Source organism: Salmo salar, chromosome ssa24 (genome assembly GCF_905237065.1).
Source record: "Salmo salar chromosome ssa24, Ssal_v3.1, whole genome shotgun sequence".
In the NCBI taxonomy this organism is placed as follows: domain Eukaryota; kingdom Metazoa; phylum Chordata; class Actinopteri; order Salmoniformes; family Salmonidae; genus Salmo; species Salmo salar.
In genome coordinates, this window is record NC_059465.1 from 5,714,598 (window position 1) to 5,731,692 (window position 17,095).

Here is a 17,095-nt window from a genome sequence, read left to right on the forward strand (position 1 = left end):
GGATTAAAATGACAAGAGTTGACAGCTGTATGAGTTCACCATTTACACAACATATGCTGCAACCTTTTGTAATTTTAATAGTTTGTTTCATATTGGCTGGCTTCCAACAATAGCTGAATTTGCAAAGCTAGCGAGCACCAATTCCGTTTCAGTGGTGTTTGCTATAATCTTTGCTGCCCGGGTTAAATAAAATAAATAAATAAAAGTTCCCTTGCGACAATTTAGCTTTTGCAACGAGACCATTAAATATATTTAAGACAATGGTAGAAGAAGAGTGTAGTTCTGTTCAGTTTGGACTTCAGTTTATCGCTAACCTTATCACAGGGACTTTGAAGCACTAACTTACATCATCTGCATGCTGATCTCGGAATAAATTGACGATAGCAAAGATTCCATCTTTGACGAGGCCACGTAAATGGAATAGGTACTAGCTAGCTTAATAGTTAATATTTGCACGCTAGCTCTGCATATTCAGCTAGTGTGTGTGCGCGATTGACTGGATTAACTTTACGTCAGTTACGTTCATTGAGTGCCTTTCAGACAGTAGACACGACCCCTCTTACCTTGCCAGTGGATCAAACCATTGTGAGGAAAAGGGTGGGGGGGTCGCAATCTTTTGAAACTTAAAAACGCGCTATTAAGTGTCTATAATCAGCACAATTGCTTTCATTGCGTATTATTAATATTATTTAAATTACATAGTTATGTTTCAGTGATATATTGGGGGAGACAAATCATATTTTTCCCAGGATGGGGGGGTCGTGTCCCCCCCGGGATTTCCGCCCCTGGTATATAGCCTCGCTACTGTTATTTTTCAGTCTTCTTACTGTTGTTTTTATTTCTTTACTTACCTATTGTTCACCTAATACCTTTTTTGCACTATTGGTTAGAGCCTGTAAGTAAGCATTTCACTGTAAGCATTTCACCTGTTGTATTCGGCGCACCTGACAAATAAACTTTGTTTTGATTCAATTTGCATATACACTGCCCATTGCCTCCCCCATATCGCAATTTGTGCCATTAATAATTGAGAAACCTACATGCCAAGTATAGACCAAATTGTGTTTCCTACAGGTTATAGAAAAGAGCAGAAGCGCTGAACTATCCATTCAGACCCCAGTCCTACCTACTGGTTATGAAAAATTTGCTCTGAAGGAGAAAGCCTCCAATTCTATGTCAATGATAATAAAAAACAAACACTACAGTAAATATGCAAAAACACTACAGTAAATACTACAGTATACCACAATCTGTAAAAACATTACATGAATTACTATAGTTTATACTACAGTTTTCTTTTACTACAGTATTTCTACTAGAGTTAACTAAATACTACAGTATACTACATTAAATACTACAGTCTTCAAAAACAACTTCAGTGAATACTATAGTATTTTTTTATGTGTGTATGTTTTGTATAGAAAACTCTAGGGCCTATGTCGTGGAAATTCAGTACTGAGAGAGACTTGGTCTCGGTAATTTCTTCAAACAATCATCTTTATTTAATATCAATTAATTATTGCAATAATGAGCATCAGCCCACCAGTCTTGACTGACTGTTAGGCTGAGAGTCTAGCCTTTACAGACGATGCACAGTTTTTATATAGCTGATACCAAGATTGCTTAGTCAGTCACTTCTAACCTTCCCATAAGCCACCTTGGTTATCTACACAGGATGGTCTTTTACTTAGTTTCCCAGATGCCAGGAAGATGAGACAATGAGGCGTTGTTCTTAACTCTTCCAGGCTCTCGCTATCTCGAGTCACACACACCACATCTTGTCTATAGATTGCTAGCTTTTAGGTTTTTTATCACCAACACAAATCAATTTTCAGCTTTAAGCTATCTCTAGTAGAACCCATGTCCTCAACACCCAGACTAGCTGCAGGGTGCTAGAGTGAAGACCATAAAACACATCATTAGCAGGACAGAAATATCTTACTGTTCGTTAAGTAAATAAGTGTTACATAGCATACAAATAAGGTGAATACATAATTTTTCCCTCACACCTATTGCAACCATTGATGGCCACTAGATTATCACCAGCTGATTCCTCGTTTAAACGGTCAATGCACACTAACATCACCAGCACAGCTGATCTCAATTACAACCAGCATTGGCCACCGATTTACCGCTCCTACTACAGACGTCAGGGTTATCTTTTAGTCCTCGTTGCAACCAACATTTGTCAAGACAATTTTGCCCTCAATTTGATCCTGAGGGCGATACATCTATTTGAAAATAATTCCGTACAACTGAAATAAAGTATTTCCCTTTTTTTGTGGAAATGAATGGAAACTAATGTTGGTGTAGCCTACTCATATTATTCTATTTGTTTCCAATTTATGTTATTCATTAAATAGGCTACAACTGTCTTTAAAATAAGTTTCTGATATGGTTATTTCTTATCAAGATTGGGTGTAAAATATCCCAGGACTGTCCATATTTGTAACTAAATAAAGTCAATTCGTTTTTATTTGCCATTTTTATGATTATACAGATAAGACAGAACAGGTAGAGGGCAGAACACACACGGATCCCCTACCAAATCAAATTTGCTTGGAAATCCGTCAGGTCCAGGGGATTTACCACACGGCATATATTTAATTGCCAAAACACAATCTCTTCTACAGAGAACTGTTCTTCTAATTCAGCAGCACTATCAGGTTCAACTGTAGGAATACCGAAGAACTCAAAAGGTGTTGATTAAGGTAGTATTACCAGCGGATAAATAGAAATGAGCAGCTTCATGGTCATAAAATAAAACGTTGAAACAAAAGGAGAATTGACTCGCCAGAACTTAGGCACTTAACGTTACCTAATAATAACAATATCAACTGATACCACTGGCAACGCTATAAAGTATCTTTAAAAGAGAGACTGAGTCTGCATTGGTAGATACATTCGTCCATTACCCTAATTGCCAAATAGGTAAACATTCAGCCATTTGCTTCGCCTGACCTCTGTAGAACGTTAGCTTTTATGAAAGCCATCGCCTTATGGGGGTCTTGGAACTCTTTCTCAGAACCGTTGTATGTTATATGGAGCCGGGCAGGAAAAGCCACATCATACCGAACGTCGGTCCGTCCATGCAGCAGACTCTTGACATTGTCGAAAGAGGCACGGTCACGCTGGGGGGGGCATAGTCTGGAGGCAACGCTGGGGGGCATAGTCTGGGAAGATAGAGATGGGTGCTCTGTTGCATCGAAGTGGGTCAAATTCTCTGGCACGCCGAAGAGCATCAATACAATCCTGATAGTAGTGTAGTTTAGCCACAATGACGCAAGGTTTTCCGCCAGGCTTTCCGCCAGGCTTTCTTACTTGAGAGCCCTGATGTGAGCGATCTACAAGGACGTCTTTATCCAAATTGATGGAAGCCCTCAAAAACTTTGAGACAGATGAAGTAGAACTTGAACCCGGGTCCTCCGATACCCCCATGATCCTGATATTGGATCTTTGCATATAACCTATGTATGCATTGTTCCTTAAGGCTAGCCACATGATTTGTAGTGTAGTTGTGTCGTCTGAGCATGTTGACAAGCCTTGTTCCATGTTGGAGACAGTTTTCTTAACTGTATCCAGTTCAGTACGAACCATTGATGTATGCTTTGCAAATTCATTCTTGACTGCTTATAACTCCGACTTAATAAAATTAAAGTCCTCACTGAGCACCACCTTGAGTTCCTTGAGTATAGATGAAATGTCCACTCTGAGGGCAGCAAGAATCTCTAATTTCAAATCCTCGGTGTTCATTTTTTCGCCGACGGGGAGGAGCCGCTGCTCCCACTTGCTGAAGAACTTGAGCTCCTCGTCTTGGGCCTAGTGTTTTCTCTTTTGTCAGTGACTCCGCTGAACTTTTGCAGGTTATGCGCCATCTACGCATTAAAACAAAAATAAAAGTTGAACAATGTAAAGCACGTCATTTAAAGGCTGTGTTTCCTAGTTCATTTTGTGTCAAAGCGCAAACAAAGTACTAAATAAATGCAATTTCATCCAGAGCTCGGAAAAACGTGACCTACTCCATGGCTTGCTCACAAGCGCCCCCTAAATAAAGTCAATTCTGAGTTATAATCAAAACAAATATCTAATTAAAATGTAGGCTTTTTATTTTTATGGCATATGTTGTATTATTTTGCCAACTGACCTGCTAGTTTGTTCTTGCGTGATTTTGGTTGGCAAGCAAGTTTTCTTTGATCTCCCGTTTTAGTAGCGTTTGAAGAAATTCTACCAAAGTGGTTGTTGTTTGTCTTTTCTACACTTGAAATGTATTTGCAAGCTCTGTAGGTACTTCCTGGAAATCTCAAGCTCCATTTATTTTAGCTAGAGTGTACACACACACACACACACACACACACACACACACACTACAATTTCAGACCTCACTCTGATCCCTTCAAACAGCAGCACTGAGGTGTGTTTACAGTTTGTAGCAGGGTTAAGGAGAAGCAGGGCCCAAAGATACAGGCAAGCAGTTCTGGGAAAGAACGGAAGAAGAACCAGGGGATAACTTTCAAGGGGTGAGAGATGGAGGGATGTATGGTATGAGGGATGCATTTCAACTAGCACCACAACATTGTGAGGATGTTAGGGTAATAAACTTCTAATATGCTACTAGTTAAGGGTAGGGTGACCACATTTGAAATACCCAAATGCGGTACAACAGGATGATTTTGCGGGACATTCGTGGGACAGTGAAGCCTAATTAATGTAAAATGTTGGCAGCATTCGTTACCTTTTACCAGTGAAACATTCAATCTGCATGTCAATCATTTGATCTCAATCAGTTTCATGGGAATATGCATTTAGATCTTCAATTACTTTTCCATGAGAAAATTAGAGCAGATGGTGTCAACAAACTATACAGCCTTCCTGTATTTTGTTTCAATCCAAACAAATTCTGCCTAGAGGTGTGCGCTGTTGAGTTTTGGCCGCAATATCATTTTTGGGGGACTATTCTAAAATCTCAGAAGAAATTACTAAGGTGATGTTTTTGGTGTGACAGTTATACTATGCTATTATATTTGATTATGTTATGTAGAATACAAATGAATCACTGTGTGATCTTCCAAGACATTGATTCAGCTTTGATTTAACTTTACTAAACGAGCACCATTCTGTGAAGTGACAGTGCAATGCTCCGGGAGCGCTACGAGCTAATTGAAGCATTCGTAGCCTACTCTGTTGCCTCACGACAAATTTGGTAATGCAGAAAGGAGAGACCACATGTATGGCTTTTTTATGCAAATCTGGGAATATTTGGCCAAGGAAGCATTTCCGTCTCAGGTGAAGAAGCGAGACTAGTAGTCGAACATCTCATTCCAAAATTCATGGGCATTAATATGGAGTTGGTCCCCCCTTTGCTGCTATAACAGCCTCCACTCTACTGGGAAGGCTTTCCACTAGATGTTGGAACATTGCTGCGGGCACATGTTTCCGTTCAGCTACGAGCATTAGTGAGGTCGGGCGCTGATGTTGGGCGATTAGGCCTGGCTCGCAGTCGGCTTTCCAATTCCTCCCAAAGATGTTTGATGGGGTTGAAGTCAGGGCTCTGTGCAGGACAGTCAAGTTCTTCCACACCGAGCTCAACAAACCTTTTCTGTATGGACCTCACTTCGTGCACGGGGACATTGTCTTGCTGAAACAGGAAAGGGCCTTCCCCCACAAAGTAGGAAGCACAGAATCGTGTACAATGTCATTGTATGCTGTAGCGTTAAGATTTCCCTTCACTGGAACTAAGTGGTCTATCCTTAACCATGACAAACAGCCTCAGACCATTTTTCCTCCTCCACCAAACTTTACAGTTGGCATTATGCATTCAGGCAGGTAGCGTTCTCCTGGCATCTTTTTCTTCCAGTTTTAACAACCTTAACCCTTACCTAATTTCACTTCATCCATAGACTGTGAAAATATTTTATGTCGACTCATGATGACCAACACCCCACACAAAAACGAGTTACCTCTGACATTTAGGGTAGAACCACCTCAGTCAGTCAGTAATATTGGTTGAGCACATGTATGCACTGTATGCCTGTCAGAGCACTGTGCACATTTATGTATGTTTCTGTGTGTCTGTGTGCGTTATGTTGAGAGGGGTGTAACCCAACCAACGCATCTATATTTACTCTCAGCAAGTGCTGTGGTTGTGAGGGTATTCCTGTTTAATTTGGCTAATCTGGCTGGGACGGTGAGTTGACCCCGGGCTATCACATTTCCAATGGGGATAATGGTTCTATGGCTCAATTGAATCAAACTTGCATAGAAGTATTAACTATGTACAGTTGAAGTCAGAAGTTTACATACACTTAGGTTGGAGTCATTAAAACTCGTTTTTCAACCACTCCACAAATGTCTTGTTTTGGCAAGTTGGTTAGGACATCTACTTTGTGCATGACCCAAGTCATTTTTCCAACAATTGTTTACAGACAGATTAGAAATAAAAGCTGAAATAATTCGTTCTCTCTACTATTATTCTGACATTTCACATTCTTAAAATAAAGTGGTGATCCTAACTGACCTAAGACAGGGACTTTTTACTGGGATTAAATGTCAGGAATTCTGAAAAACTGAGTTTAAATGTATTTGGTTAAGGTGTATGTAAACTTCCCACTTCAACTGTAGCTCTTTTAACCATAGACAAATACATTCACCAAGTGGTTTGGGGTACTACCATAAAACCTACTTCTACCTGATCAATTCCTTTTAACAGGTTGGTGTCCACTTTTCAGAATAGGAAGTTGTGTACGTACAGATAGTAGTTGGTGAACATAGTGACACGGTGTAAACATTGACAAGTTTTATTGATTTTCAACCTTAGATGGATGCCCAGAGAACCAAAAGCGGACTCTCTTTTTAATCTTAGAGGTTTGTTGGTTGTTTTTGTAGAGCTTTTCTTTGTGTACACAGGGGTTTGTTTTGTTATGGACATATGGGGAACAAGATAGATTCATTGTGTGTGCGCTGTTTAAAGTGGCAATCAGCAGTTGGCACAATACAAATCATACTCTCTGACACTGTTTCTGTAAAGGGATGGTGCTGGAGAAATATAACCACTCGAATTCATAGGTCTATCTATGGATGCAGGGACTGAGCATCCATGACATCAACATTATAGTTTTAATCATGTTTTGAGGCTGTACACTGCAGTGTGTGTGATTACATTTACTTTGTTCACAAACTTATTTTGGGTTCTGATAGGGTGCATCTACGACAGTTTAACTAAACTCATGAGGCATAAGTTATATTCTTCAAGAATCAATAGGTACATATCATTCATTTCTAAGTCCAAAAATCAATATAGCAACTAAGGATTGTCCCTTTAAGAGTGGTTGGTAACAAATGTCTTGTATCGAGTTCCAATATTTCCAATGTCCTGAAGCAAGCAGTGTGAATTTATGTGTCGGAGTGTGCGTGTGTGTTGGCACTTACTTTTAACACCTGTTTACTCTCCTCCTTCTGTGTATCTGGTGTTCAGTGGGTCTCTGCCTCTGCCTCTGCCTCTGCCTCTGCTCTCTCTCTCTCTCTCTCTCCTCTCTCTCTCTCCTCTGCCTCTGCCTCTGCTCTCTCTCTCTCTCTCTCTCTCTCTCTCTCTCTCTCTCTCTCTCTCTCTCTCTCTCTCTCTCTCTCTCTCTCTCTCTCTCTCTCTCTCTCTCTCTCTCTCTCTCTCTCTCTCTCTCTCTCTCTCTCTCTCTCTCTCTCTCTCTCTCTCTCTCTCTCTCTCTCTCTCTCTCTCTCTCTCTCTCTGCTCTCTCTCTCTCTCTCTCTCTCTCTCTCTCTGCCTCTGTCTCTCTCTCTGCCTCTGTCTCTCTCTCTGCCTCTGTCTCTCTCTCTGCCTCTCTCTCTCTCTCTGCCTCTGTCTCTCTCTCTGCCTCTCTCTCTCTCTCTGCCTCTCTCTCTCTCTCTCTGCCTCTGTCTCTCTCTCTGCCTCTGTCTCTCTCTCTCTCTGCCTCTCTCTCTCTCTCTCTCTCTCTCTCTCTCTCTCTGCCTCTCTCTCTCTCTCTCTCTCTCTCTCTGCCTCTCTCTCTCTGCCTCTCTCTCTCTGCCTCTCTCTCTCTCTCTACTTCGTTCCTGTCCAGAAAACAGGGTGTCGCCTAACACTGCCCCCTCAGCCTGTCCAACTTATAGACCTATGTCATATATTATTATTGAACTAGATGATGTACGTACATTACAGAGACATATTTCAGGTTTCCTTTATGTGTTTTTCTTTATGCGTGTCAGGTCAGAATGCACTCACTGTTCCAAAATTGGATTGTTACTCAACAGGACAGTTAACCCGCCCTGCCCTCAAACCAAGTCACGCTGCTTGCCAATTATCTACAGAGTGGTTGCAGTTGCGTAAAAAATCACCTAGCAACCACACCAGTTGCCATGTTGGGAGACCAGAGTCAGTATGGTGGAAGTCCTCCAATTGTCCATATAGCTGGCTGGGTTTTGCTACCAACGGAAACTTCGGAAAGATTGCCCATTATTTTGTTTTTCTAAGGACCCAGAAAATGGAGGCAGTGGGAGAACCTAATTAAAGTAAGTAAATATATTTTGAAAATGATCGACGTGTTATCAAATGTTATTTGTCACAGGCGCCGAATACATGTATAGACCTTACCATGAAATGCTTACTTACAAGCCCTTAAATAAAAATAAGAAAAATAATAGTTAGGAAAATATTTACTAAATAAACTAAAGTAAAAAGAAATGAACATAATAAAATAACAATAATGAGCCTATATACAGAGGGCACCGGTACTGAGTCAATGTGCGGGGGTACAGGTTAGTCAAGGTAATTGAGGTAATATGTACATGTAGGTAGGGGTAAAGTGACTATGCATGGATAATAAACAGCGAGTAGCACCAGCGTAAAAAAACGGGGGGGGGGGGGTCAATGCAAATAGTCCAGATAGCCTTTTGATTACCTGTTCAGCAGTCTTATGGCTCGGGGGTAGAAGCTGTTAAGGAGCCATTTGAACTTAGACGTGGCGCTCTGGTACCACTTGCCGTGCGGTAGAAGAGAGTCTATGACTAGGGTAGCTGGCAATTTTTAGGTCCTTCCTCTGACATCGCCTGGTATAGAGGTCCTGGATGGCAGGAAGCTTGGCCCCAGTGATGTACTGGGCTGTACGCTCTACTCTCTGTAGCGCCTTGCAGTCAGAGGCCGAGCAGTTGCCATACTAGGCAGTGATGCAACTAGTCAGGATGCTCTCGATGGTGCAGCTGTAGAACTTTTTGAGGATCTGAGGACCCATGACAAATCTTCTCAGTCTCCTGAGGGGGAATAGGCGTTGTCGTGCTCTCTTCACGACTTTCTTGGTGTGTTTGGACCATTTATAGGTTGTTGGTGTTGTGGACACCAAGGAACTTGAAGCTCTCGACCTGCACCACTACAGGCCTGTCGATGAGAATGGGGGCGTGCTTGGCCCTCCTTTTTCTGTAGTCCACAATCATCTTCTTTGTTTTGATCACATTGAGGGAGAGGTTGTTGTCCTGGCACCACACGGCCAGGTCTCAGACCTCCTTCCTATAGGCTCTGTCATCATGGTCGGTGATCAGGCCCACAACCGTTGTCATCGGCAAACTTAATGATGGTGTTGGAGTCGTGCTTGACCACCCAGTCGTGGGTGAACAGGAAGTACAGGAGGGGACTAAACACGCACCCCTGAGGGGCCTCTGTGTTGAGGATCACGGTGGCAAATGTGTTGTTGCCTACCCTTACCACCTGGGGGGCGGCCCAACAGGAAGTCCAGGATCCAGTTGCAGAGGGAGGTGTTTAGTCCCAGGGTCCTTAGCTTAGTGGTGAGCTTTGAGGGCACTATGATGTTGAATGCTGAGCTGTAGTCAATGAACAGCATTCTCACATAGGTGTTCCTTTTGTCCAGGTGGGAAAGGGCAGTGTGGAGTACAATAGAGATTGTATCACCTGTGGATCTGTTGGGGCGGTATGCGAATTGGAGTGGGTCTAGGGCAGTGGTTCCCAAACTTTGAAGTGGTACGGGACTATTAAAACAGTCAACCTCCAGCTGCGTACCCCCTCTAGCACCAGGGTTAGGGCACTCTCAAATGTTGTTTTTTGCCATCATTGTAATCCTGCCACACACACACACACACTAATACATTTATTAAACATAAGAATGAGTGAGTTTTTGTCACAACCTGGCTCGTGGGAAGTGACAGAGGTCAAAAGTAACAGTCAGTATCTGGTGTGGCCGCCAACTGCATTAAATACTGCAGTGCATCTCCTCATGGACTGCACTACTAAACGCAAATCCGACCATCACCCCTGGTGAGAAAACCGCGACTCGTCAGTAAAGAGCACTTTTTGCCAGTCTTGTCTGGTCCAGCGACAGTGGAGAAAGAACGCATCTCCTTCCTGAGCGGTATGAGGGCTGCGTGGTCCCAAGGTGTTTATACTTGCGTATTATTGTTTGTACAGATGAATGTGGTACCTTCAAGCGTTTGGAAATTGCTCTCTAGGATGAACCAAACTTGTGGAGGTCTACAACTCTTTTTTCTGAGGTCTTGGCTGATTTCCTTTGATTTTCCCATGATGTCAAGCAAAAAGGCACTGAATTTGAAGGTAGGCCTTGAAATACATCCACAGGTACACCTCCAATTGCCTCAAATAATGTCAGTTAACCTATCAGAAGCTTGTAAAGCCATGACATCATTTTCTGGAATTTTCCAAGCTATACAGTTGAAGTCGAAGTTTACATACAGTTAGGTTGAAGTCATTAAAACTCATTTTTCAACCACTCCACAAATGTCTTGTTAACAAACTATAGTTTTGGCAAGTCGGTTAGGACATCTACTTTGTGCATGACACAAGTAATTTTTCCAACAATTGTTTACAGACATGTTATTTCACTTATAATACACTGTGTCACAATTCCAGTGTGTCAGAAGTTTACATACACTAAGTTGACTGTGCCTTTAAACAGCTTGGAAAATTCCAGAAAACTAGCTTGGTCGCAAATGGGTCTTCCAAATGGACAATGACCCCAAGCATACTTCCAAAGTTGTGGAAAAATTGCTTAAGGACAACAAAGCCCTGACCTCAATCCCATAGAAAACTTGTGGGCAGAGCTGAAAAAGCGTGCAAGGAGGCCTACTTACGTGACTCAGTTACACCAGCTCTGTCAGGAGGAATGGGCCAACATTAACCCAACTTGTTGTAGGTAGCTTGTGGAAGGCTACCCAAAAGTTACAATTTAAAGGCAATGCTACCAAATACTAATTGAGTGTATGTAAGCTTCTGACCCACTGGGAATGTGATGAAAGAAATAAAAGCTGAAATGGATTATTCTCTCTACTATTATTCTGACATTACATATTCTTAAAATAAAGTGGTGATCCTAACTGACCTAAAACAGATCATTTGTACTAGGATTAAATGTCAGGGATTGTGAAAAACTGAGTTTAAATGTATTTGTCTAACACGGAACCCAAACCGGCTGCGCGCATGCACCATCATGCATACATTTATTTTGTCCCCCTACACCAAACGCGATGTCACAAACTTCGTCGTCTGACGATAAGGAGAAATCACTGTCAGACCAATACGCAGCGGGTTGCGTGTTCCACATCATTTTATTAAGTTTGATGCACACGGAAAAACAATAAACTAGAACGACAGGAGACAGTTTCACAGGCTATAACTATACGTAGCAGTGCGAAATAAAACAACCCACAAAAACCAGGTGACAAACACACTCCTAATATATGACTCCCAATCAGGAACAACGATAACCAGCTGTCCCTGATCGGGAGCCACACAGACCAACATAGAAACAGAAATACCAGAAAAACACATACAACACAGTACTTCTGCCACGTCCTGACCAAAAATACTAAACAACTACTCCCTCTGCTGGTCAGAACGTGACACGCGATCACGACACGCAGGTTAAAATATCAAAAGAAACTCTGAACCAATTACATTCATTTGGGAACAGGTTGAAAAGCATTAAACATTTATGGCAATTTAGCTAGTTAGCTTGCACTTGCTAGCTAATTTGGCCTATTTAGCTAGCTTGCTGTTGCTAGCTAATTTGTCCTGGGATATAAACATTGAGTTATTTTACCTGAAATGCACAAGGTCCTCCACTCCGACAATTAATCCACACATAAAACGGTCAACCGAATCGTTTCTTGTCATCTCTCCTCCTTCCAGGCTTTTTCATCTTTGAACTTATATGGTGATTGGCATCTAAACTTTCATAGTATTACTACACGACCGACAACACCGTTCGTCTTTCAATCACCCACGTGGGTATAACCAATGAGGAGATGGCACGTGGGTACCTGCTTCTATAAACCAATGAGGAGCTGGGAGAGGCAGGACTTGCAGCGCGATCTGCGTCAGAAATAGAAAGGAGTTCTATTTTAGTCCTTGGCATCGCAGACGCTCGTTGACGTGCGTGAGTAGTGTGGGTGCAATAATTGAATAACATAGATTTCTAAATTTCTTTTGCAACGCTCACGCACACGACGCGAGCGGTTTGGTCAGCCTATAAGGTGTATGTAAACTTCCGACTTCAACTGTATATATAACATGTCTTACCGTGCCTTTCCATAAGTCCATGCAAGTTTCTTCAACTGTCTTCTGACTGTGATTAGAGCGATGTTGATGTGCCGTGAAGCCAGCAGATTACAGATGGCCTTTGCCGATTGCTCATCTTCACTCATCAGTGAGTCGATGGCTTGAGTAGTCTCGCTGGAAATACGGGTGACAGCTGATGCATTGGTTTAGAGACAGGCGGCATTGGCATGTTTACTATGGCAGACCCATATGTAATTATTGGCGATATGAGTCTCACTAGTATTGAGTAATGTGCTGTTAAAAGTGGTGTAGGTCTTATTTATTTAAAGAGCATATTGAAGTTAGAATCAATAGGATTTGAAGCAATAGCCTACCCCTGTGGTGAACTATTTTAGCAGCGTTTCGCAATGCTCTTTGACAAGCATGTGGACTGGTCTTGATAAATCAATTACATTTTTATTTTCACTGAATCTCCGTTTGGGTATAGGTTAGACTACAATTAGGGTGTGGAAATATTATGCTCTTAGTACTGTAGCCTACTCCCTACCGTCACGTTGTACAGCGCCATATTTTCCGTTCCATCCTAACAGAAACCCTGAGGGTTTTTCATTTTTCTTGGAATAGAAACACCATAATATTAATCAAATTAATCATGCAAAATTTATTAAAATCAGTCCCATATACTAATGTTCTTACAAAAAAGGTTTTAAATTCTCTAGTACAGCCACTATTTAAGGCTATCAAATGCTTCTCAAAGATGCCCTCTGGTGGTCAAACTAGCACTAACTAGCATTAATGGTTACAGTGGCTGACACTTAAATAACGTGCCATAGAATTCTGCGTCACCATGCAAGCTGTGCTGCAGTACGCTGCAACTTTTAAAGGACGAACCACTGTAGTACACTTCAGCTTGAAATGAAACCACTTCCTGTCAAAATTAGAAACGTGTAATATCTGAAAATGTAGCTAGCTATCTTAACCTACGTGCATCATGGACGCATCTCCCTGTCAGGAATGCCATACCACGGTTGCCCTTAGTTTGAAGATGTAATCTGGAGACAGGTGTTTACTTCATCTCTTTAGCTATCATACACTAATTCCACTGATTTCAAAACTTGATCCTCCAGAAAGTGGAGAGCAACACGTATGCAGCTCCACTACACAATACATTTTTGAAAAAGCTGCTTTCGACAGGATTACCAACACAGACTGACGAGCTCAAATAGACAGACGGCTTCAATATGGCAGACCAATCCGAACTCCTCTCTCTGCATGTCCAGCCTACCTATTATCTCAGCCAATCATGGCTAGTGGTTGCTGTCTTTTTATGTGGCTTTACCAACAAGGCTCATAATTTAACAATTGTATTCATTTTTACAGATGGCATACAAGTTTGTTATTAAGGCACATGAAAGTTCACATGTTCGAGAATGCATTTCTGGCCCAAAAAACATTTTGATGAAAAAAAAAAAAAAATGACGTTCAAACGGCTCTCCTATGAAGTTGTGACTTGCGACATACACCTAGTTTCCGGAATTGTGTCACATATTTCACTAAAACATTATAATTTCAAACCTTGCTTGCATTTGTATTCGATCACGTGTCTCTTTATCATGGTTATGGGTGGGAATATTTGGGAACAGATTTACTATATCACTTGGAGCTGATTTTCTGGTGGTTTTACTGTCTCTTATTTTCAACAATGAAAATTATAAATAAATAAAATGTTTACATTTTTTTTCCTCAAAAAACTTGGTTGGCCAAATTAAACCACCCGCGGCCCGCTAGTTGGGGAGCCCTGTTCTATGTCATGGAAAGAGCAGGTGTTCCTAATGTTTTGTACACTCAGTATGTATGGAGAATAATGTATTCTGTGTGTATTCCTTTATAACCGCGGACATGCGAGGTACTAATTTCATAACCTTTATGGTGTTATACTTAATTGTGCTTATGTAGCTAGCTATTAGCTCTGTAAAACAATGCTAATTGCATCAGAGAAGTATTAGCTTGTGTTGTTTCCTTTGAAGCTGCCCTGGCCTTATCATGACCGTTGCCAATGTATTCATTTGGCCTGTTTAGCGTAACTCTGTTCTGTCCTGCCCTGCCCCCTTGTGGAGCTGTTCAGTTACTGTTTCTTACGGTTATATTATTCACAATTATGATTTTTAAAGCAGTGTTATGTGGCCATTGAGAACAGCAGTGTTGATCAGACGGAAAAATATCTTCTTATGCCACTTGGTGGTTTTCCGAGAGCATGCCACAAAGCTGTTCATCATGTCCGCCTTATCCACTGCCCCCATTTTGCGATTATAGTCATGCACTCAGTCTGGTTTGGTCTTTCACTCTCCCATCAGGTGATCCACCTTCCCTGTGGCTATCTCTTCTCCTGTAGCTCCAAGGCATAGCGATTTGTTCTCCTCCACTATATCTCTGTCAGAAACAACTTGACGCACTCTGCCTCAGAGGGAGATGGCAAGTGTCTTTGCATTCTTAGCTGGGACTCAAAGCCAACAGCAGGTCCAGGATGGGTAAAATGGCTGGCAGCGTTCCAGCTACAGCAGACCTGCCGTACTTCACCCACTGTTGGTCTGCCTCCATCACCACCACCATCTTCAGAGGGACCTGGGACTTTGTTGGTGGGCAAGGGGTCCTCAGATTCAGCGTTCTTGAAGGCCACAAGGTTGGAGAGCAGCTGCTCACTGTCACTGTCAGAATCTGATTCCTCACTGTCATACTCAGAATCATTGTCAGAATTGACAAAAATCTCCTGAATTTCCACATTTGTGAGTTTGTCTCCTTTTGAAAGATATTTATAATGCTACAGCTTACCCCATGAGCTACATAAACAACAACACAATGGCTCCAAGTGAGTGTCAGGGGTGACGTGATTGGCTGCCGGTGTGGTGATAATGATGATTTGTTTCCCAGATGGCTTGTTTACATAGCAGGTTAGGATAATTAACATGGCAGGTTAGGACAATTAACGCAGCAGGTTAGGTGAATTAATGTAGGATGTTAACCTCATTATCTTAAGTTTAGGAAAAGGGTTATCTTATCTTTGGTTGATGCAGAAAAACGAGCATGGCGGTGCGCACAAACTACTCACCGTGGGATTACTTTAGACTTTTAGAAAGTGTTTTACTCAATTATTTTGATATGTGATGTTTAGCGCTAGGACTGATGTACTGTAGCCTACATTTTCCAATTTGGATGGGAATTGTGTTACGTTGTTGCTACTTCTGTGCATGTCTGAAAATTGCATCCAAAAATTAACTGCTCACATTGAGGACATAAAGTTGTACAGACTGTTTATGCAAGAGTGGCCAGCTCAAACGCTGATTGTTGCATCAATCGTAACTATACATTGAAAGGAATTGTTCTAATCACACTGGTTTGAGTGTACGCTGCAGGGACCACTGTAGAATGATCACACCCATGTGTTTGTACACGTCAAAGGGTTAAGAAGGTAAGGCTGTTCAGCCTACACCTTTACATTAAGTTGCACAGATGCCATGTGACAAATAGACATTATTCATGTGAACATCTCTTTGACATTCAAACCTATTTTTCTTATTCTGAAAAATATATGTTTTAGAATTTAGGAACATTTATGCAAACTTTTTCATTGGTGCACTTCCTGTATAACTAATTTGGAATCTCAAGCCCCTCTTCATTTAACTAAATGGAATTGACCCCAACCCTGGTGATTAGGGTGTGCAAAGCTGTCAAGGCAAAAGGTGTCTACATTGAAGAATCTCAAGTATAAAATATATTTTGATTTGTTTAATGCTTTTTTTTACTACATGATTCCATATGTGTTATTTAATAGTTTTGATATCTTCACTATTATTCTACAATGTAGAAAATAGTAAAAATAATGAAGAACCCTTGAATGAGTATGTGTGCCCAAACTTTTGACTGATACTGTATGTGATGTAGTATGCAATTTTCAGGGACCTTTTGGCTCATGACTGCAACTTTCAGAACTACTGGCTAAAAAGTATACAAAAGTACCAGAGAATCGGTACTAGGCTGTTTAAAAAAATTCATAAATAACGTTTTTATCGGTTTAAACAAAACGATAGGTCGTACAATGATCCACAATATGTCAAAGGGTTGGTCTAGGTCCCCAGCAAACATTTTAATTTCAATAAATATGCACGGATTTGCCTGATTTCAACACCGGTTATACCAAACGAAGCTCCAGGTCGTCCTGAATCAATTGCTGTATTGTTTGGCCCCCTCTGTCAGAGACAGACAACACCACAGTGAACGATGACGTGAACGTTTTTTTTTACAATTACTCATAACTTCATAATAAATTTGAACGACATGTCAAAGTGTTGGTCTAGGTCTTGTGGTATTATACGGCTCTACAGTAGATGGTTAGCGGTGTTATACCCAGGATTGTGTAGGCGGATTTATGCCTTCTCATGGTCACTTTTCATTGTCTCATTAGATGTCAACCTCAGAAAGTCTGACTTCCACGTTAGTAAGAACGTAATGGAAGATATCTTTCTCATCTTTATTGAAAGGGTGAAAAGCCTTATTCATTCACATGCATAC

At 41.4% G+C, this 17,095-nt stretch overlaps 1 protein-coding gene across 1 annotated transcript in view; it reads left to right on the top strand.

Annotated features, from left to right (window-relative positions):
• ghra (growth hormone receptor a) overlaps positions 1-17,095 on the top strand; it is a 73,983-nt gene that overhangs the window by 24,147 nt on the left and 32,741 nt on the right.